The sequence below is a fragment of the Vigna umbellata genome, chromosome 1 (genome assembly GCF_029865625.1).
Source record: "Vigna umbellata cultivar VRB3 chromosome 1, Vumbellata_1.0, whole genome shotgun sequence".
Lineage (NCBI taxonomy): Eukaryota > Viridiplantae > Streptophyta > Magnoliopsida > Fabales > Fabaceae > Vigna > Vigna umbellata.
In genome coordinates this window covers 33,203,402-33,228,195 of record NC_142165.1, presented here as the reverse complement: position 1 = coordinate 33,228,195, position 24,794 = coordinate 33,203,402, and the positions used below count along the sequence as shown (strand labels likewise).

The 24,794-nt window shown below is 32.9% G+C and overlaps 1 long non-coding RNA gene across 1 annotated transcript; it reads left to right on the top strand.

The window, feature by feature from the left end:
• The first annotated feature begins 22,244 nt into the window (after positions 1 to 22,244).
• On the top strand, positions 22,245 to 24,574 carry LOC148205206 (uncharacterized). The gene is made up of 3 exons (XR_015785056.1): positions 22,245 to 23,076; positions 24,203 to 24,298; positions 24,374 to 24,574. It is a non-coding gene; the product is annotated as an uncharacterized LOC148205206 (long non-coding RNA).
• Positions 24,575 to 24,794: the final 220 nt, after the last annotated feature.

Genomic DNA, 24,794 nt, shown 5'->3' with positions numbered 1-24,794 from the left:
GAGATGACTAGTAACAAAGTGCCAACCAGAAAAGCCGTGATATGCTCAGCATTAGCTTGGTTGTTAGTGTGAAAGTCACAACAGCAATTACTTGCAAGCAGTAGGCGGAACTGCATATTTCATTGCTTGAGTCTTTTGCTTTGTTTTTGTTCATTTCAGTAGTAGATCATTGCTGGTGTTTTGTATATTCAATCCTAGAGTCATTGCCAACCGTCTTTTACACTTTCTAAACTGCAGAACTAAGTTGTTTCAATGCTTGTTAATCACTGTTTTGGTCCAAAACAAAATAAAGGCATGAGTTGAGTAAATCAGTTCAAAAGAGGCAAATTCTGAAAAGAAAAACAAGGAACTGAACATGTGAATTTGAGTAAAAGCCTATGAAATTGTGTAAACTGGCCTTGAATGATCAAAACAAGCACCATTAAACTTGTTCGAGTGGATTTCAGTGTGCAATTGTGTCCAGAATTGAAATTGCTAAAAATAACTATTGGACAAGTTCAATTTTGCATCTGAAACCTGTGTTCACCAACCAGTTCTGCAATTCCTTGTTGCATTTTTTTATTTTCTTTCTTAATCAGTTCTAGATCCCTTGCTAGGTTCTGTTTGTGTGCTCACCTTATTCTTTTCTTTGTTTCTTGTTTGTCTTGATTGACTTTCCTTGTTTTGTCTCAATGCATGAGCATTTTATTATGTTCTTCTTTAATTGAGCTTTTGTTTGCTTTTGTAATCTGGTCTAGAGCTGATCTTGAGTCAGTTGCTCTTCTGTGTTGTCATTCCATTGCTTGTAGTTGTCCTATTCTGTTATGGTTTCTGATTTTGACCTTAGCCTAGCCATTCTTGATTGAGAAGCTTTTACACTTTGGTTTCTGAAATTTGAAAGAAGGTTTGTGTGCTTGGTAGCATCTTAGGTGTTGGTGGTCTGAAAGACTCTCAAGCCTTGAACTACCAAGGGAGAATCTCCCTTCCAAACCTTTTCATTTATATGCTTTAAATTTTAAAAGAGAAGCCTGAGTGTTGTGAGTTTTGTAAGGCTGATTTAGCCTAATTTCCTTGGCACTTTGTATAAGAGAATCAGTTTTTACATAACTATGTTTTAACTGTTTACTTCTGCATTTAAATAGTTGCAACAGGTTGGAAGTTGGGTCCTGAATCTGATGAAAATTGAGTACATTGGCCTATGAGTGCATATCAGAATTTCAATGTGATGATTTGAGAGCTTAAACAGTTGAGATTTATTTGTGCAGATTTCCATTCTGTTTAAATTCATTGTTAAATCTTAGCTGAATTTTCTGCATTACATCATATCACTTTTTGTCCATTGGCTTGATCAGGTTTTGATTAATTTGAAATGATTGTTTAATCAGTTTGGTTTCAGCCTTGAATTACACCCATTTGCATCTGGTTTAATATCCATGTTTATGTGTATTTTGTTGGAATTGGTGTAATTTCTGTGTGCATATTTGAACTGAATCAGTGCAGGGAGAAAGTGTAGAATAGTTGTGTTGTTGTGTGCAGAGTTGATAAATATTTGGAGTCAAGAATTTTAAGCAGCAGCAGAATCTCAATAGAGTTTAGAGCAAGCTAGACCAACCATTTAATTAGGGGAGTTGCTTAACTTTCTTACCTCTGGATTGCTTAACTGTTTCTGTCTTAGCTGGAAATTCATAGCATTGATGGTTGCTCTGCTGAATTGAGTGTGAATATTTGATTGCAGTTTTTCATTTGAGAGCAAAAGAAATTTATATAGCTGCATCAAGTGCACAAGACTAGGAGAAAAGGGAAGAATCTTTTATATTGTGTAAAGTTAATCCTCATGATGACTGTGTGGAAACGATGCACTAATCCAAATTGTGATTTGTGATTGTAGGAGGGGACTGGCAAGGAGATTCAAGACAATTGATTCCAGAAGCAACAAAGTTGAGCAACAAAGCTGAATGAAGTGGACCAGGACTGTAGCAGCCTAACATGGTTGTTTTCTTTGTATTTGATTTGTTCAAATTGTTTGTAATTGGCTTGTGTTAGCCTACTATTAGCTTTAGCTTTTGTTTTGTAAAAGGCCTTTTAAAAAGTCCAAGTATTTGGAAGAGTCCTTGGTGCTCTTTCAAACTCTTGGCAACTTTACTTGCTTTACTTTTAGCATAACTAGACAGGTGAGTGTGTCTTGTTAGCCAAAGCTACAAGCCTCACCATAGGAGTAGACTTTAATATTGATTTGATTTGTGTTTCACGTAGGGGTCATTAGAGTCCGCTGGTTTCTTAATTGTTTTATTGTTTGAATTTTTGATGTGTTTGTTTTTTTTGAGTCGTGTACTTTGATTCTAAAGGTGATTTTAGTTTAAGGGGTATTTAGTTAGTAGCCTAAGACATTTCTAGCAAGGCAAGAGTTGGTACTTAAGCAGCTCTTTAGCTCACCTCTCTTACCTGGGACTTGTCTAAGTGAAAGTTTTTAACCCTTTAAATTAAGAAAACTCTTAAAAACAAAGATGTCTTCTTATAGTTCATATAGGTCTTCTAGGTTAGATAATGTTGATGAAATGTTTAAACAAGCTAGGAATCTTCCATCCTTTGGTAAAGACATAGGTGCATTAACATACCTAGCTTAGGAAAAAGAAATTGATAAAATAAATCCTTGGTTTTATGGAGAGAGTGAATCCTATGTTCTTAGCATATATATCTCTAAGTTAGAAGAGTAGGAAAGAGAGTGGTGGGAAGAAAGACAATATCATGTTAGGAAAGGTAGAAAGTCTCCTATTCATGATTGGTATGATTTAAAAGCTTGCATGAGAAGAAAGTTTGTGCCTTCAAGCATTAAAAGAAACCTAGAATTAATTAGAGATTGCATTGATTATGGAAAATTATTTCTTGAGAGTTTAAATGATCATGGGTTTCTTCGTAGAGAACTAGAATTTGGGGCAAGACTTAAAGAGATCAAGAAAAAAAAAGAGAAAGAGAGATTGAGAGAAAAGAACAGGAAGAAAGGAAAGAAGAAGAGATGAGAGAGAGAGAGAGGAAAACAAGAAAAGAGAAGAGAGAAGAAGAGAGGAATTAAGAAGAGAAGAAGAGAAGAAGAAGAAGAGAAGAAAGAGAAGAAGATAAAAGAAAAGAAGAAGAGAGAAAAGAAAAAGAGAGAAAAGAAGAAGAAAAGAGAGAAAGGAAAGAAAGAGAGAAGAAAGAAAAGGAGAAATTGTTACTGATGACAAATCATATTCTTTCAAAGACCATGGAACCTAAAAGGGAAGGTTTCCAAATCTTTACTTCTTTTCCAATAATTTATTATTTTTCAATTTTTAACTTCTCTTTCAAACAAATTGTCATCTCATATTCTATGCAAACTTTTTCAAAATATGACAATTCAAATCTTGAATTATTCTTATCTTTTAGGAAAGAAATAACTTAAGACAAAAGTGAATTTGGACTTCTAGAATTTTCAAATGTGATAAAACAAAATATTAGAAGTCCTTATTTCCTTGTTTTTATAGAAAAATTCTTTCTTGGATTGATATTAATTGAAAATATATTTGATGTTTATTGCATATTTGTGTTTGATCCAGGAGGAAGAAAAACCTGATATAAAAGAATAAGGCCACTCCAAGATGGCCATGCTCCTAAAGATTGTGTGGAGCTTCTTCATAAGGTGATTGCCAGATTTGAGGACAAATATTTTTTTTAAGAGGGAGGGTATGATGGAATCCTGCCTGATGTGTTTTCCCAGTGTTCTCTTTTTATAGTTTTCACATTTTATTGTGCACGTATTTTAGCTTGTAAGGAGCATGGGTTACTATAAATACCCAACTCCTCTCTTGTATTGGCACTTTTGAGATTAATGAGAATTGAATTTTCTAAAATCAGAAATTATTCTCTCTTGAAAGTGAGGCTAGAGTCCAAGAGACTTCCTCTAGCCCCCTTCCAAGCACCTCTCTCACTTCCATTTTCCAAATTTCACGGTGCTTCTCATTCCTCCACACTACCTCTCCTTTGCTGCCACCTCGCATGCATCAGCACTCTCCATTTCCTTCTTCACCCACGCATCAGATCTTCATTCCATATCATTGGCTTTTCTTCTCGCACATCAGACACGCACATCCACATTCTCTCTCTCGTGAGAGCATTTCTCCATCTCGCCGAACCACATCTCATTCTTCCTCTCGAGGGTTCTTCACAGTAAGCCAGTTTTCTTCCTAGAATCTCCTTCTTCCTTCATTTCTTTGCTTCGTCTCAGCCATTACACACCTTTCAACCGAACATCTTCATCCAAACTTAGGGTTCCTTCATCATTCTCACTTTGCCTTTCGATTTCACCAATTGTTTTCCCCTTTCTACCGTTTAATCCACTTTCCACCGAACAATATAGGTTTTCCACCGTTTAAACCTTAGATCTTAGGATTTTCTTGAGTCTTTTCATAGTTTAGTAGGTTTCCTTCGAGTCAGCTCTTGATTTAGATCTTTGTCATCATTTTTCATCATTTTCGCTGCGTTCATCTCTGGACGAAACTTCGAAGGAGCTCGACACGCACATTCGTCATCTCCTTGGAGGCTCGTCCATCAACCAGTACGGTCTAAAAAGATTTCCATTCATCGTTGTTCAAAACCTTGGTTTTCAAGTGGGAACTAATGGATTAATTCGTCCCAGAAACGACTAGTAGATTTATTCTAGACAAAACTACGGTAATTTACAAATACTTTGTACATCTTTGAACTACTTTTGTTTAACACGGTATTTTTTTGTTTCTGTAACCGTTAGAAATGTACGACATTATTATTGTTTTATATTTATTCAATACATCACATACATCTTCTTTATGATGGCAAATATATTATTGAGAAAGGAAATAGAAGATCATTTGCCAAAATACAGTGAGTTGGTATGAATGGAAAAATAAGTGACACTATTGGAAACCGTGAAAATAAAAAATGTTGGACTGATATATGGCACTAAGTGGAAAAATAATTTAAGTAATTTTCTCTGTACCTTCATTTCTAAGTATCCGTAGTAGCACACCAGGTTAATTTCAATGTTGAAACTCGGGTTCAACTCCCGAACGCGGAATTTACCTTTTAAAAATTGAAATTCTATTTTTGAAATAAAATTTGACAATTAATTTACGAAACATTCAACGCCAATATGAAACCATTATTTTCATGTTTTTCGTAATGCTTGAATAAAATTATAAAATTGTGCAAATAGTCATTACAAAAAAATGATCGTGACATTATTATGATATTTTCGGATAATAAAAAATACTAATGCATTTGCACAACTATTTTCTCTTCCCTTTTAACTTTATAGGACTTTTCAATAGTTTCCGTCTTAAAAAATTCATGAACTTTTATTTGAATGAAAATGAAAAGTTTCTTTAACAATTTATAATAACTTTATTTATTATATTATAGTTTACTTGAAAACATTTACGAATAGTCATTAATCCATACCTAATTTTTTCATTTTCTAAAATACATTAATTGTGAACTTTTAATTTTTCAAATAATTAAGTGTCTTGTTCATTTGTCATGCGTCTTGATTATGAAGCTATTCCCTGTGTTTACAAACTAAACAATCGAAATTCATGGAACAAATTGATATACAAGATATTGACTAATATCACATTCTTGTGCATCCCCTAACAGTAAAATATAACACATTTCATCGCACACATCGAAATTTCACAAGAGTTTTGCAAGTCACCATGACATGTATAGACTCATTTCCGTTGAGGAATCGCATGTCGATAACGAATATCTTCACGGAGACAATTGTATTTTCAAGATAAAAAATGTAAGGTAGAAATGTCTAACTAAAGATCGTGGTTTGATGCCACCGCCACGGTCTAACAAGATGTCCATTCATCGTTGTTCAATACCTTGCCCTTTGATGACAAATTTATGAACACCGAAAAACGGCGCTACAAACTTGTTTAACAATCGGCAAGTGTGACCGAATCGTATCAAGTAATAAAACTCGGTAAGACCAAGTATCGTTCTCCCAAATGACTCACGGCCTAGTTAGCTATATGATTTGTTGATTATTTAAGACTTAAGAACAAATTGATTGTAGGTTTAAATGCAAGAGACAGTAATTAAATATGTATGCATGAATTTGATCAATGGAGAAAAACAGAATACAAACACTTCAATGAATTAGATGGATGAGTATGTTGTTGGGGTTATCAATTTCATCTTATCCACTCTCATATACTTTTAGGAATTCATCATTCTTATCATCAATGCTAATGCCACTCTCTAAATCACCTTGCAAGAAGGCCTATCCTTAATTACGAGTTCATACAACTCCTAGCATTCCTAGTAATTAGTTCTTAAAGTGCAGGAGCTTAAAGGCAACCAATATGCTATTGGGAGAAATTTCGCGGATCTAGACTTCCCCGTACGTTCCCGTATTGACAAAATCAATAATCATGGCAATGAATGAGTTAAACAAAGCAAGCAATAAGCAAAGAGGAAAAACCCTAGCTAAAGATGAAAGAAAGCATATATCTTAATATAAGACATTAAATCAAATTCCATATATGAGAGTTTCACAAGACTACATTGATTCCCCAACAACAATACAAGGTTTAGTTCACCATATTCATGGTGAAATTAGATGAACAATAATGAAAGAATGAAAGATAGAACCCTAGAAAGAGGAGAAGGTAGCCTGAGCATCCAAGATCTTCCTTCAAGGGCTGGAAAAGAGAGTGTTTGCTTCGTCTCTGCTAAAGATACAAACCCTAGGACGTCCTAAAGCTTATATACTATTCTAAAAATACAGAAAATTAGGCCCAAGCCCAAAAATAGTGCCGCTCAGCGGTAAACTACCGCTCAGCGGTAAGTGCGTGAGTTGATTTTCTCCCCTCAGTGGCCTTTTCACCCCTCAGCAGAGCCAACGTGACTGCCTGAGTGCCGCTCAGCGGTAAACTACCGCTGAGCGGTAACTTCGACTTCTTCTTTTGCACTTTTTGATGTCTTTTCTGATTCCATATCTATCCTTCTTCACTTCTTTCACTAAATTCACCTTAAAACCTGCACAAAACACTGAAATCAAGCATAAACCTGTCCAGCTCTCTTATTTCTGAAAATATAACCAAAAGCATGATTTCAAGCTAGTTTCTAAGTGTTAAAGGTTGCTTTTAGTATCAATTTTAAGCATGAAAATAACAGTTTTTCAACTGTTATCACCCTTCAAGTGGGAACTAATGGATTAAATCGTCCCAGAAACGACTATGAGATTTATTCTAGACAAAACTACGGTAATTTACAAATAATTTCAACATCTTTCCATTACTTTTGTTTAACACGGTATTTTTTGTTTCTGTAACCGTTAGAAATATACGACATTATTATTGTTTTATATTTATTCAATACATCACATACATCTTCTTTATGATGGCAAATATATTGTTGAGAAAGTAAATAGAAGATCATTTGCCAAAATACAGTCAGTTTGTATGAATGGAAAAATAAGTGATACTATTGGAAACCTTGAAAATGAAAAATGTTGGTCTGATATAAGGCACTAAGTGGAAAATAATTTGTGATTTTCTCTGTACCTTCATTTCAAAGTATCCGTACTACCACACCAAGTTAATTTCAATGTTGATACTCGGGTTCAACTCCCAGCTGCGGAATTTACCTTTTAAAAATTGAAATTCTTTTTTTAAATAAAATTTGACAATTAATCTACGAAACATTCAACGCTAATATGAAACCATTATTTTTGATTTTTTTCGTAATGCTTGAATAAAACTTTAAAATTGTGTAAATAGTCATTACCAAAAAATGATCGTGACATTATTATTATATTTTCGGATAATAAAAAATACTAATGCATTTGCGCAACTATTTTATCTTTTCTTTTAACTTTAAAGGACTTTTCAACAGTTTTCGTCTTAAAAAATTCATGAACTTTTACTTGAATGAAAATGAAAAATTTCTTTAACAATTCCTAATAACTTTATTTATTATATTATTGTTTACTTGCAAACATTTACAAATAGTCATTAATCCATACCTAATTTTTTCATTTTCTAAAACACATTAATTGTAAACTTTTAATTTTTCAAATAATTAAGTGTCTTGTTCATTGGTCATGCGTCTTGATTACGAAGCTATTCCCTGTGTTTACAAACTAAACAATCGAAATTCATGGAACAAATTGATATACAAGATATTGACTAATACCGCACTGTTGTGCATCCCCTAACATGTAAAATATAATATTTAACAACACAAGTAGACGCTTTACGGAAACACAATTCTTCGCACACATCGAAATTTCACAAGAGTTTTGAGAGTCACCATGAAATGTATAGACTCATTTCCGTTGAGGAATCGCATGTCCATAACAAACATCTTCACGGAGACAATTGTATTGTCAAGATAAAAAAGGTAAGGTAGAAATGTCTAACTAAAGATCGTTGTTTGATGCCACCAGTACGGTCTAACAAGATGTCCATTCATAGTTGTTCAATACCTCGGATTTGAAGTGGGAACTAATGGATTAAATCGTCCCAGAAACGACTAGTAGATTTATTCTAGACAAAACTACGGTAATTTACAAATAATTTCTACATCTTTCAACTACTTTTGTTTAACACGGTATTTTTTGTTTCTGTAACCGTTAGAAATGTACGACATTATTATTGTTTTATATTTATTCAATATATCACATACATCTTCTTTATGATGGAAAATATATTAATGAGAAAGGAAATATAAGATCATTTGCCAAAATACAGTCAGTTTGCATGAATCGAAAAATAAGTGATACTATTGGAAACCTTGAAAATGAAAAATGTTGGCCTGGTATAAGGCACTAAGTGGAAAAATAATTGACGTAATTTTCTCAGTACCTTCATTTCAAAGTATCTGTAGTAGCACACCAGGTTAATGTCAATGTTGAACTCCAGGTTCAATTCCCGGCTGTGAAACTTTTACCTATTCAAAATTGAAAATCTTTTTTTGAAATAAAATTTGACAATTAATTTACGAAACATTCAACGCCAATATGAAACCATTATTTTCATGATTTTCGTAATGCTTTAATAAAACTATAAAATTGTGCAAATAGTCATTACAAAAAAATGATCGGGACATTATTATTATATTTTCGGATAATAAAAAATACTAATGCATTTGCGCAACTATTTTCTCTTTTCTTTTAACTTTATAGGACTTTTCAAGAGTTTCTGTCTTAAAAAATTCATGAACTTTTATTTGAATGAAAATGAAAAGTTTCTTTAACAATTTATAGTAACTTTATTTATTATATTATAGTTTACTTGAAAACATTTACGAATAGTCATTAATCCATACCTAATTTTTTCATTTTCTAAAATACATTAATTGTGAACTTTTAATTTTTCAAATAATTAAGTGTCTTGTTCATTGGTCATGCGTCTTGATTACGGAGCTATTCCCTGTGTTTACAAACTAAACAATCGAAATTCATGGAACAAATTGATATACAAGATATTGTCTAATATCGCACTGTTGTGCATCCCCTAACATGTAAAATATAATATCTAACAACACAAGTAGACGCTTTACGGAAACCCATTTCTTCGCACACATTGAAATTTCACAAGAGTTTTGAGAGTCACAATGTGTCAACACTCAATTTCATCCAAGTGACTAAGTAATATGTTTTGTACTTTTTACTTTATTTTATTTTATATCTTGTCATCATTCTTTTTTCATTTTGTGTTATTTAATTTTAATTCTAATTTTATTTTATTTTGTATTGTTTTATATTATATTATTTTATTTTATTTTTATTTTACATTTTATTATTTAGAGTTATTTCATTTTATTCTTTTTATGTTTCTTTTTGCTGTTTAAGTTTTATTTTATATATATATATATATATATATATATATATAGATATATATATATATATATATATATATATGTTTTTTTAGTTAAACGTTAACAAACAAAAAAAATCTATGAAAAAGAAAAGAAGAAAAGAAAGAAAAATATAATGGTCAACTAAGCCCTTTTAGGAATTGCAGACCTTTCTTCTCCCTATTCTCAGGCTACATAAACATAAGCTAAGCTTTCCTGCAAAGTCTTCCATCCTGCAACATTGTCTCTCCTGCAATATGATGCTCACAGTCTACAACCCAAATGTCCCAGCGCAGAGTTACAATCATACATAAGGGGAAAGGATCTCTGATTTGCTTTGACCGATCCAATTAAAACATAAAAAGAGAAAAAAGACAAACAGAAAATCAAAAAGATACGCCCCTGATCATAAAGAAAGCAGAGATGGAAGCATTTTTTGGGAGGGGGGACTCGCTTCATTAGAATCCAACTTCGAGGGTCATGGGAAAAACTCAGGAACAACGCCCTAGAGAGAATCGGTGACCTGGACTCCCCTCACCGAGGCACCAACATCATCCACTAAGACACTACTCTCAACTCCTCTCTATTCACTCCCGTTTCCTCACCTCAGACAGATTTCATTCATCATCTCCTTCATCATGCACATAACCGGAACCCACTATTCCCTCAACCTACACCATTAACCGCAAAAACAAAATCCTCCTCCATTCACTCGGATATCACCATGAACCAGGATTCAAAGAAAAAAGATATCACCATCAACCAGGATTCAAAGAAAAAAATTTGAACGCAGAGACAGAAGGCAAGTTCATCTTCTTAAAGCTTTATTGCTCACAAACTGTGAATGGTAGATGATGTGATCTATTCATAATTGGGTTGATATCTGCGTTCATTTGGGTTGATATATGTTCTTGTGTTGGTTTTGTAAGACCTGGTTTTGTCTGCTCGTATTAAGCATGATATACATGATTAAATTATGTGTACTCTTAGCCACTCAATCATCCCCAACTCCAGCATCATAAACACGGCCTTGTTGTATCCCATTACCTAAAAAAACAAAGAATCAATTATCACACTCACACTCACACATGCACACTCTAATGCACCCTCTCTGTAATGAAGTTGTGAAAATACCTCTTCTGTCTCTCCGCTTCGAAGCCAGCGAGCAAGACGAGATCTGCGATCTTCCATAGCCTTCAACGCCTCTGTTCATCTCCAACCATTAACAAGGTTAAATCATAAAAAACCATAAGCACACCATAACAACAGAATAAAAACCCTAAACCCCCAAACATTGTCTTGGCAAATCTTTATAGCTTTATAACTATATTCTCTGATAACTAAACATTGGGACTCCAAGAGGTGGTAGGCGCGGTGGCGGTTTCAGGAGTGGTTGTGACTGACGGTTTTAGGGGTAGAGGTGGATTTGGTCGTGGCGGTGAAGGACGTCAACGCGAGGATCGGCGGCAACCTTGGTCGTGACCCGTGACATTAGTGGTGCTCTGGTTCGAGGCGGCCGTGATTGTTCAAGCGGCGATTGACGGAGAAGCGTGAGAGTTTCTCTAACGCGGGAAGAAGGGAAGGAAAGGAGGGTCTGGCGCCGTGACCGGCAATGACTCCGGCGGCGAGCTGCATCGCTGGCGCGACCTTGGCTCATGGCTCGCGGTGATTGGCCTCACCAGGGGTGGCGTCGGCGTGGCGCGGAGAGGCGAGAGTTTCTCTCTCGCGCACGAAGAAGCGGAGAAGAAAAGGAGAGGAGGAGTTGGGGCGCGGCAACCAGCGGTGTCTATGGCGGCGATCGGCGCACTGGTGGTGTCCCGGTTTTGCGATTGGCGTCGGCCGGTTTGGCGGAGGCGGTGGCGCATGTGCGCGAACGGGCGGAGGTCCACTTTTAGCTGCCTCGTTTGGGAGAGAGGCTCTAGGTCTCTAGGCTTTCTGAATGTTGGAATGAGGAGAAGAGTGGCAGAACCCCTAATGCTTCTGCTTGGAAAAAACCCTTGGGCCAGATCCAAATATCTTTAAAACAAAAAAGACTCTTTTCTTTCCTACGCGCACCCCCCATTTCTCACCCTTACACCCCTACGTCCATCCCCTGCCTTGGGCTCAGGCCCGTTCTTTTCCTAAAAAAACAAAAAAAAAACGAATTTCTTCCCTACGCCCCCTTATTCCCATTTTCGCACCCCTCTCCGTCTGGGCTTTGGCCCAGTTCGTTTTTTTGTATAGGCAACCCTGTTTTTTATTTAACACCTCCGCACCCCTTTTTCATTTTCATTATTTATTTATTTATCCTTTTATTTTATTTTTATGTTTCTTTTCTTTTTTTTTCTTTTGTTTCCATTTTAAATATTTATCTACTTTTTAAATGCACTTTTATAAGAAATGATAAAAAAAATATTTTAAAGGTTTAGGCACATGTGTCATCGCTCGCATTGTCCTTGTGCTAAAACATTTTTTTCTTCTTCTCTTCAAAAAAACAATAATATTTATAGTAACTTTATTTATTATATTATAGTTTACTTGAAAACATTTACAAATAGTCATTAATCCATACCTAATTTTTTCATTTTCTAAAATACATTAATTGTGAACTTTTAATTTTTCAAATAATTAAGTATCTTGTTCGTTGGTCATGCGTCTTGATTACGGAGCTATTCCCTGTGTTTACAAACTAAACAATTGAAATTCGTAGAACAAATTTATATACAAGATCTTGACTAATAGCGCACTGTTGTGCATCCCCTAACATGTAAAATATAATATCTAACAATACAAGTAGACGCTTTACGGAAACACATTTCTTCGCACATATCGAAATTTCACAAGAGTTTTGAGAGTCACCATGAAATGTATAGACTCATTTCCGTTAAGGAATCACATTTCCATAACGAATATCTTCACGGAGACAATTGTATTGTCAAGATAAAAAAGGTAAGGTAGAAATGTCTAACTAAAGATCGTGGTTTGATGCCACCAGTACGGTCTAACAAGATGTCCATTCATAGTTGTTCAATACCTCGGCTTTCAAGTGGGAACTAATGGATTAAATCGTCCCAGAAACGACTAGTAGATTTATTCTAGACAAAACTACGGTAATTTACAAATAATTTCTACATCTTTAAATTACTTTTGTTTACCACGGTATTTTTTGTTTCTGTAACCGTTAGAAATGTACGACATTATTATTGTTTTATATTTATTCAATACATCACGTACACCTTCTTTATGATGGAAAATATATTATTGAGAAAGGAAATATAAAATCATTTGCTAAAATACAGTCAGTTTGTATGAATGGAAAAATAAGTGATACTGTTGGAAACCTTGAAAATGAAAAATGTTGGCCTGATATAAGGCACTGAGTGGAAAAATAACTTAGGAAGTTTTCTCTGTACCTTCAGTTCAAAGTATTCGTAGTAGCACACCAGGTTAATTTCAATGTTGAAATCCGGGTTCAACTCCCGGCTGCGAAATTTTCCTTTTAAAAATTGAAATTCTTTTTTTGAAATAAAATTTGACAATTAATTTACGAAACATTCAACGCCAATATGAAACCATTATTTTCATGCTTTTCGTAATGCTTGAATAAAACTATAAAATTGTGCAAATAGTCATTACAAAAAAATGATGGTGACATTATTATTATATTTTCGGATAATAAAAAATACTAATGCATTTGCGCAACTATTTTCTCTTTTCCTTTAACTTTATAGGACTTTTCAACCGTTTCCGTCTTAAAAAATTCATGAACTTTTATTTGAATCAAAATGAAAAGTTTCTTTAACAATTTATAATAGCATTATTTGTTATATTATTGTTTACTTGCAAACATTTACAAATAGTCATTAATCCCTACCTAATTTTTTCATTTTCTAAAATACATTAATTGTGAACTTTTAATTTTTCAAATAACTGAGTGTCTTGTTCATTTGGTTATGCGTCTTGATTACAGAGCTATTCCCTATGATTACAGACTAGAGAATCGAAATTTATGGAACAAATTGATATACAAGATATTGACTAACATCGCACTGTTGTGCATCCCCTAACATGCAAAATATAATATCTGACAACACAAGTAGACGCTTCACGAAAACACATTTCTTCGCACACATCGCAATTTCCCAAGACTTTCGCAAGTCACCGTGACATATGTAGACTCATTTTCGTTGAGGAATCGCATGTCGATAACGAATATCTCCACGGAGAAAATTGTATTGTCAAGATAAAAAAGGTATGGTAGAAATGTCCAACTAAAGATCGTGGTTTGATGCCACCAGTACGGTCTAACAAGATGTCCATTCATCGTTGTTCAAAACCTTGGTTTTCAAGTGGGAACTAACGGATTAAATCGTCCCAGAAACGACTAGTAGATTTATTCTAGACAAAACTACGGTAATTTACAAATATCTTCTACATCTTTCAACTACTTCTGTTTAACAGGGTATTTTTTGTTTCTGTAACCTTTAGAAATGTACGACGTTATTATTGTTTTATATTTATTCAATTCATCACATAGATCTTCTTTATGATGGCAAATATATTATTGAGAAAGGAAATATAAAATCATTTGCCAAAATACAGTCAGTTTGTACGAATGGAAAAATAAATGATACTATTGGAAACCTTGAAAATGAAAAATGTGGGCCTATATAAGGCACTCAGTGGGAAATTAATTTAAGTAATTTTCTCTGTAGTCTGTCTTCAAAGTATCCGTAGTAGCACACCAGGTTAATTTCAATGATGAAATCCGGGTTCACTCCCGGCTGCGGAATTTTCCTTTTAAAAATTGACATTATTTTTTTGAAATAAAATTTGACAATTAATTTACGAAACATTCAACGCCAATATGAAACCATTATTTTCATGCTTTTCGTAATGCTTGAATAAAACTATAAAATTGTGCAAATAGTCATTACAAAAAAATGATGGTGACATTATTATTATATTTTCGGATAATAAAAAATACTAATGCATTTGCGCAACTATTTTGTCTTTTCCTTTAACTTTATAGGTCTTTTCAACAGTTTCTGTCTTAAAAAATTCATGAACTTTTATTTGAATGAAAATGAAAAGTTTCTTTAACAATTTATAATAGCATTATTTTTTATATTATTGTTTACTTGCAAACATTTACAAATAGTCATTAATCCCTACCTAATTTTTTCATTTTCTAAAATACATTAATTGTGAACTTTTAATTTTTCAAATAACGGAGTGTCTTCTTCATTGGTGATGGGTCTTGATTACAGAGCTATTCCCTGTGATTACAAACAAGAGAATCGAAATTTATGGAACAAATTGATATACAAGATATTGACCAACATCGCACTGTTGTGCATCCCCTAACATGCAAAATATAATTTCTGAAAACACAAGTAGACGCTTCACGAAAACACATTTCTTCGCACACATCGCAATTTCCCAAGACTTTCGCAAGTCACCGTGACATATGTAGACTCATTTTCGTTGAGGAATCGCATGTCGATAACGAATATCTCCACGGAGAAAATTGTATTGTCAAGATAAAAAAGGTATGGTAGAAATTTCCAACTAAAGATCGTGGTTTGATGCCACCAGTACGGTCTAACAAGATGTCCATTCATCGTTGTTCAAAACCTTGGTTTTCAAGTGGGAACTAACGGATTAAATCGTCCCAGAAACGACTAGTAGATTTATTCTAGACAAAACTACGGTAATTTACAAATATCTTCTACATCTTTCAACTACTTCTGTTTAACAGGGTATTTTTTGTTTATGTAACCTTTAGAAATGTACGACGTTATTATTGTTTTATATTTATTCAATTCATCACATAGATCTTCTTTATGATGGCAAATATATTATTGAGAAAGGAAATATAAAATCAATTGCCAAAATACAGTCAGTTTGTACGAATGGAAAAATAAATGATACTATTGGAAACCTTGAAAATGAAAAATGTTGGCCTATATAAGGCACTCAGTGGGAAATTAATTTAAGTAATTTTCTCTGTAGTCTGTCTTCAAAGTATCCGTAGTAGCACACCAGGTTAATTTCAATGATGAAATTCGGGTTCAACTCCCGGCTGCGGAATTTTCCTTTTAAAAATTGAAATTCTTTTTTTGAAATAAAATTTGACAATTAATTTACGAAACATTCAACGCCAATATGAAACCATTATTTTCATGCTTTTCGTAATGCTTGAATAAAACTATAAAATTGTGCAAATAGTCATTACAAAAAAATGATGGTGACATTATTATTATATTTTCGGATAATAAAAAATACTAATGCATTTGCGCAACTATTTTTTCTTTTCCTTTAACTTTATAGGACTTTTCAACAGTTTCTGTCTTAAAAAATTCATGAACTTTTATTTGAATGAAAATGAAAAGTTTCTTTAACAATTTATAATAGCATTATTTATTATATTATTGTTTACTTGCAAACATTTACAAATAGTCATTAATCCCTACCTAATTTTTTCATTTTCAAAAATACATTAATTGTGAACTTTTAATTTTTCAAATAACTGAGTGTCTTGTTCATTGGTGATGCGTCTTGATTACAGAGCTATTCCCTGTGATTACAAACAAGAGAATCGAAATTTATGGAACAAATTGATATACAAGATATTGACTAACATCGCACTGTTGTGCATCCCCTAACATGCAAAATATAATATCTGACAACACAAGTAGACGCTTCACGAAAACACATTTCTTCGCACACATCGCAATTTCCCAAGACTTTCGCAAGTCACCGTGACATATGTAGACTCATTTTCGTTGAGGAATCGCATGTCGATAACGAATATCTCCACGGAGAAAATTGTATTGTCAAGATAAAAAAGGTATGGTAGAAATGTCCAACTAAAGATCGTGGTTTGATGCCACGAGTACGATCTAACAAGATGTCCATTCATCGTTGTTCAAAACCTCGGTTTTCAAGTGGGAACTAATGGATTAAATCGTCCCAGAAACGACTAGTAGATTTATTCTAGACAAAACTACGGTAATTTACAAATATCTTCTACATCTTTCAACTACTTCTGTTTAACAGGGTATTTTTTGTTTCTGTAACCTTTAGAAATGTACGACATTATTATTGTTTTATATTTATTCAATTCATCACATAGATCTTCTTTATGATGGCAAATATATTATTGAGGAAGGAAATATAAATCATTTGCCAAAATACAGTCAGTTTGTACGAATGAAAAATAAATGATACTATTGGAAACCTTGAAAATGAAAAATGTTGGCCTATATAAGGCACTCAGTGGGAAATTAATTTAAGTAATTTTCTCTGTAGTCTGATTTCAAAGTATCCGTAGTAGCACACCAGGTTAATTTCAATGATGAAATCCGGGTTCAACTCCCGGCTACGGAATTTTCCTATATGAAACCATTATTTTCATGTTTTTCGTAATGCTTGAATAAAACTATAAAATTGTGCAAATAGTCATTACAAAAAAATGATGGTGACATTATTATTATATTTTCGAATAATAAAAAATACTAATGCATTTGCGCAACTATTTTCTCTTTTCCTTTAACTTTATAGGACTTTTCAACAGTTTCCGTCTTAAAAAATTCATGAACTTTTATTTGAATCAAAATGAAAAGTTTCTTTAACAATTTATAATAGCATTATTTATTATATTATTGTTTACTTGCAAACATTTACAAATAGTCATTAATCCCTACCTAATTTTTTCATTTTCTAAAATACATTAATTGTGAACTTTTAATTTTTCAAATAACCGAGTGTCTTGTTCATTGGTGATGAGTCTTGATTACAGAGCTATACCCTGTGTTTACAAACTAGAGAATCGAAATTTATGGAACAAATTGATATACAAGATATTGACTAACATCGCACTGTTATGCATCCCCTAACATGTAAAATATAATATCTGACAACACAAGTAGACGCTTCACGAAAACACATTTCTTCGCACACATCGCAATTTCCCAAGACTTTCGCAAGTCACCGTGACATATGTAGACTCATTTTCGTTGAGGAATCGCATGTCGATAACAAATATCTCCACGGAGAAAATTGTATTGTCAAGATAAAAAAGGTATGGTAGAAATGTCCAACTAAAGATCGTGGTTTGATGCCACCAGTACAGTCTAACAAGATGTCCATTCATCGTTGTTCAAAACTACGGTAATTTACAAATATCTTCTACATCTTTCAACTACTTCTGTTTAACAGGGTATTTTTTGTTTCTGTAACCTTTAGAAATGTACGACGTTATTATTGTTTTATATTTATTCAATTCATCACATAGATCTTCTTTATGATGGCAAATATATTATTCAGGAAGGAAATATAAATCATTTGCCAAAATACAGTCAATTTGTACGAATGAAAAATAAATGATACTATTGGAAACCTTGAAAATGAAAAATGTTGGCCTATATAAGGCACTCAGTGGGAAATTAATTTAAGTAATTTTGTCTGTAGTCTGATTTCAAAGTATCCGTAGTAGCACACCAGGTTAATTTCAATGATGAAATCCGGGTTCAACTCCCGGCTACGGAATTTTCCTATATGAAACCATTATTTTCATGTTTTTCGTAATGCTTGAATAAAACTATAAAATTGTGCAAATAGTCATTACAAAAAAATGATGGTGACATTATTATTATATTTTCGGATAATAAAAAATACTAATGCATTTGCGCAACTATTTTCTCTTTTCCTTTAACTTTATAGGACTTTTCAACAGTTTCCGTCTTAAAAAATTCATGAACTTTTATTTGAATCAAAATGAAAAGTTTCTTTAACAATTTATAATAGCATTATTTATTATATTATTGTTTACTTGCAAACATTTACAAATAGTCATTAATCCCTACCTAATTTTTTCATTTTCTAAAATACATTAATTGTGAAATTTTAATTTTTCAAATAACCGAGTGTCTTGTTCATTGGTGATGCGTCTTGATTACAGAGCTATTCCCTGTGTTTACAAACTAGAGAATCGAAATTTATGGAACAAATTGATATACAAGATATTGACTAACATCGCACTGTTATGCATCCCCTAACATGTAAAATATAATATCTGACAACACAAGTAGACGCTTCACGAAAACACATTTCTTCGCACACATCGCAATTTCCCAAGACTTTCGCAAGTCACCGTGACATATGTAGACTCATTTTCGTTGAGGAATCGCATGTCGATAACGAATATCTCCACGGAGAAAATTGTATTGTCAAGATAAAAAAGGTATGGTAGAAATGTCCAACTAAAGATCGTGGTTTGATGCCACCAGTACAGTCTAACAAGATGTCCATTCATCGTTGTTCAAAACTACGGTAATTTACAAATATCTTCTACATCTTTCAACTACTTCTGTTTAACAGGGTATTTTTTGTTTCTGTAACCTTTAGAAATGTACGACGTTATTATTGTTTTATATTTATTCAATTCATCACATAGATCTTCTTTATGATGGCAAATATATTATTAAGGAAGGAAATATAAATCATTTGCCAAAATACAGTCAGTTTGTACGAATGAAAAATAAATGATACTATTGGAAACCTTGAAAATGAAAAATGTTGTCCTATATAAGGCACTCATTGGGAAATTAATTTAAGTAATTTTCTCTGTAGTCTGATTTCAAAGTATCCGTAGTAGCACACCAGGTTAATTTCAATGATGAAATCCGGGTTCAACTCCCGGCTACGGAATTTTCCTATATGAAACCATTATTTTCATGTCTTTCGTAATGCTTGAATAAAACTATAAAATTGTGCAAATAGTCATTACAAAAAAATGATGGTGACATTATTATTATATTTTCGGATAATAAAAAATACTAATGCATTTACGCAACTATTTTCTCTTTTCCTTTAACTTTATAGGACTTTTCAACAGTTTCCGTCTTAAAAAATTCATGAACTTTTATTTGAATCAAAATGAAAAGTTTCTTTAACAATTTATAATAGCATTATTTATTATATTATTGTTTACTTGCAAACATTTACAAATAGTCATTAATCCCTACCTAATTTTTTCATTTTCTAAAATACATTAATTGTGAAATTTTAATTTTTGAAATAACTTAGTGTCTTGTTCATTGGTGATGCGTCTTGATTACAGAGCTATTCCCTGTGTTTACAAACTAGAGAATCGAAATTTATGGAACAAATTGATATACAAGATATTGACTAACATCGCACTGTTATGCATCCCCTAACATGTAAAATATAATATCTGGCAACACAAGTAGACGCTTCACGAAAACACATTTCTTCGCACACATCGCAATTTCCCAAGACTTTCGCAAGTCACCGTGACATATGTAGACTCATTTTCGTTGAGGAATCGCATGTCGATAACGAATATCTCCACGGAGAAAATTGTATTGTCAAGATAAAAAAGGTATGGTAGAAATGTCCAACTAAAGATCGTGGTTTGATGCCACCAGTACGGTCTAACAAGATGTCCATTCATCGTTGTTCAAAACCTTGATTTTCAAGTGGGAACTAACGGATTAAATCGTCCCAGAAACGACTAGTAGATTTATTCTAGACAAAACTACGGTAATTTACAAATATCTTCTACATCTTTCAACTACTTCTGTTTAACAGGGTATTTTTTGTTTCTGTAACCTTTAGAAATGTACGACGTTATTATTGTTTTATATTTATTCAATTCATCACATAGATCTTCTCACTAGTAGAAAAATGACATTTTATAACAAACCTATTATAACGGACAAAAATTATCCATCATAATAGGGAGATATTATAACGTAGTTTTTTAAATCAGTTATAATATGAGACGCGGTGGCAAATTTGTAAATAAGTTTAAGACATATTATAACGTAGTTCTGAAAATCAATTATAATATGAAAAGCGGTGGCAAACTTGTAAATAAGTTGAAAACCTATTATTGATGTATTATAACGGACTTTTAGAAATCAGTTATAATATCTCAGATCCCTCTCACTCTCGTTCCTCTTTTCACGCTCCCTCTCACTCTCATTCCTCTTTTCACGTTCCCTCTCACTCTCATTCCTCTCTTCCTCTTCGTCTCATTTCTCTCTTTACGTTTTCTCTCAGTCTCATTGCGTTCGTCTCATTCCTCTCTTCACGTTCCCTCTCACTCTCATTCCTCTCACGCTCCGCTGCCTCTTTCCACTCACGCAGCTCCGCTGCCTCTTTCCGCTCACGTAGCTCCGCTGCCTCTTCGTCGAATTCTCTGAAGTCTAACCAAGTAGGTTTTATGTTTTTCCCTAATTTGTTATGTTTTTCTTCTATTAATTTCACTAATTTCTTAGATTGGTGGGGATTGTGTTTCGTTTGGTGGAGAAATTAGCGGCGTTAACACGAGAGAGAGGTGGAGAAGGGAGCCTTATCCACAGCGGGGATTGGAGAATTTTGAAGGTAATTATAGTTCACATTCCTCTCTGTAACACTTTTCCCCTCTTTTTATCCTGTTAATTTAGTTTTCATTGATTCTTGAATAACAAAAAATCGTGTTTTAAGTCTCGTGTGTATTGGGCATAGTAATGTTGAACTGTATTCTTCCATTATCTCTGCTACTCTTTCTCTCAACTGCCCATGCTTAAATCAATTTGCTCACTCCATATTGATTTGTATTAAATTTTATACACTCTCCATTTACTGTTATAATAATTTGTACGTATTTTTATTTGATGAGCTTTGTCTTCACGATTTTCTTAAACCTTAGAACAATTTGACATAATAATTTGTTCAAGAAAGGTTGTCTCTGGAGAAGGATGTGAGGAGTTTGTATCAAGAAAAATCGAAGAAAATATAATTATTGAAAAAAACCAAGATACAAAAAAAAATTAATAAAAGAAAAGTTTGAGAAATAAATAAAGAGATTTCTACTTTTATGAAGAAATGAAAGGAAGTGGGAAATATTACTTTGAAATAAAAATAAAAAAGGTTTTCTACTGTTGTTGGAGTATAAGTTCTTTCTTTCTTTTCCTACTTAGCTATTTATTCTTCATAGTTGAGGCGACATTAAAGTTGAGACGAAGCTATGTACGTTTAATGTAGGAAACACAGCAAAGCAACTCAATGTGTAGCTTTCACAAATCTGAACTTACAACCACTGCATTGGCATATGCTTGGATATATTAAGTTGTTGTCTCTCCACCTTTACTTTCATCCCCTTTCCTACAACACTCTCCAATTAACACCAATGGTGCCTATAATATACACAAAAGTAATGGAACAAATTGCACAGAGCTTTCCTTTGAATTTGTTCCTTTGAAGAAGAATGGGAAAACAGAGGAGTCTATATATATATAGGTTGTGTGATGATACTTTGAAGTAAAGTCTGTTGGGAGTGTTATTGCAGGGCACACTGAGTAGAAGTAGTAGTCTTCAAGTATATTTTTCTTGCTGCCTTTACATCAAAGCATAATACTAAGTCATATGCCTTTGATTATTAATATATAAATGTGGCATAAGATTGTGTATGGAAGAGTTCCTTTTACAGGAGCAGGAGAACCTTCACATGTAGAATGATTTTTTATACGCCAAGAATACTTTTATTTTCATGAAGATAGCTAAAGTGATTGCATATTATTTAGTTATAACTAATATTTATTATATGAAAAGTCGGCTTCAAGTATGGTAGTCTTGGATTTTGCTTTCTTTCCCTTGCTTTGTTGTCTCACCAGCTTTTGTCAATTTTGTTACTTCTTTCTCTGTTGGAAACAAGGAATTATCCAACTTTCTATTTCTTTTTACTGTTTATGTTGTCACCAATTTATAAATGATTCATTGTATATAATTACCCCATAGCTTTATTAATTTTTCATGATTAATTGTATATAATGTGGTTAAAGGCTTTATCAGTTGTCATTTTCTGGATCAAGATTTAGTTATATCTTCCTCAGTAGTTTGCTTAATCTTTATCCCAACATCATTAAAAAATTGCTAAATTTCTTTATTTTGAGTATGATAGGCCTTCCAAATTAACAAGTATTATGTTCAAACCTGAGATATAGATAAAATCAGAATTTCTATTTGTGCTTCAATATATTCAACTTTATTCACAAATCCAGGTCACCTAGTAAAGGATTGAACCTTTCACATCTTCTCTCACAAATCCAGGTCTTACTATTTGAGATGCTGCCATTGTTGATGCTGCCATTACGAGACTTGAAGAAACGTGTACCTTGTTGATGCTGCCATTGTTGTTGCAAGAAATCTGTGACCTTTTTGAAATTTAACACCAGTTTTTAATAGGTGAGTTCAATGCTCTTTTGTCAACGTTTTTCTACAACTTCTACAACTTCACTGCTCATATAATATAGGACACATTTCTGGTCTTTCACTTTCAGATTGGGAACGAAACTCACCATTATTTACTTGATAATATTATTTGCAAAAGAGAGAAAGTAAGAGGGTTGATGCTTGTCTATTAATCTGTGCTGATCTAGTCAATAATCTGGACTTTAGGTTGTTTGTCTACTTTTCTTACTTCACTATGTTTGTTTGTTTCTTTTGTTGTTTGAGATCCTAGATGGAGTGCTAATGTTAACTAAATGGCTTCAACAACTCAAAAGGGGGATTAATTTGGTTGTGAAGCCAAGATTATTTGAAAAATCTTCCTCTTTTGAAAGTGTTTTATATATACATACTGGATTGGAGGTGATATTAAGGGCTGCCTATAGTACAATTTCACCTTCTTAAATCACAAATTTATAATTCTTGAAGGAGTTGTTTAATTCATACAAGTTTACAAGTGTCTAAAGCCATTGATCTATATTCAAATTCTGCTCTGGAACATGATATCTTCTGCTGGATCTTCTGTCAATGAAGTAACTAAGAATGCAATAAATAACTAATTGGGTATGTGAGAGACCAATACTGTGAAGTTACTTTCGAGGGCAAGCTACTTTGTGTGGAGAAGGGAATGAATTAGAAATGCTAAGTAAATTTTCCTGTTGCTGGTTTAGTATAAAAAACGAAAGATGATTTTTAAGTTCTATTAGATGTGTAAATAATAGAAGGGAAACGTCGCTGTAATAGACTATGTTCTATTAGATGATTTTTAAGTTCTAACCGGTGAAGAAAAAAAAAATAGTTGTGAAACTCACACTGATGGAAGCTCATTCAAGGTTGTGGGGTGTTCCATCTATTTCTAGGAAGAAGATGCAAATAATCACACCTAATGTAAGAGACGTTCACCTTCTTTGTTTTGTGTTTTGTGATTGTTATTTTTATGACCAATTGGTTCTGTTGTTGGTTTTGTGAAATTTGGTTTAGCAAAATATACAGAGCTACATGGTGCAAAGGCTAGCTAGAGTATAATCTGATATTTTGTGTCTTTGATTTGAATGAGTCTTCATTATTTGTATTTAATTTGCAGTGTCGACGTCAATTGGGCAGCTATGAGTGTGGGTATTATGTAATGAAACACATGCATACCATTATTTGTACAAACATTATTGAATCATGGAATAAGGTATTAAAATACTAACTAAATACTTATCCAACTATTCATTACAATATTGTTTTAACTCTATTATTTTATTTGTAGATCTTTAATGATTCATCTCCCATGGAAGCTGCAGACATGGAAGAAATTAGAAGGAACTGGGCTTCTTTTATTTTAAGTGTTAGTAGAAACTTGGCTACACTTAAATAGTGTATGTACATTAATGTAATATTTTGGATTTAATATATAGTTTCATGTATAAATGATGTATTAAATATTAGACTATTTAATATTTGAAATGAATTCTATTTTGTTAGTTTCAATAAATTTGTTTATTTAAAGCTATATTTATTATAAATGGATTGGATGAGATGATAATACAGGAATATTATTATAATTTCATTGGATGTCAAATTTAATAATCAATTTTTTTTTTAAAAACATTTATTATAACGTACTAAGCAATGTATGATATGGTATGTTGATCACATATTATAACGTACAATAATATATACGTAATAAT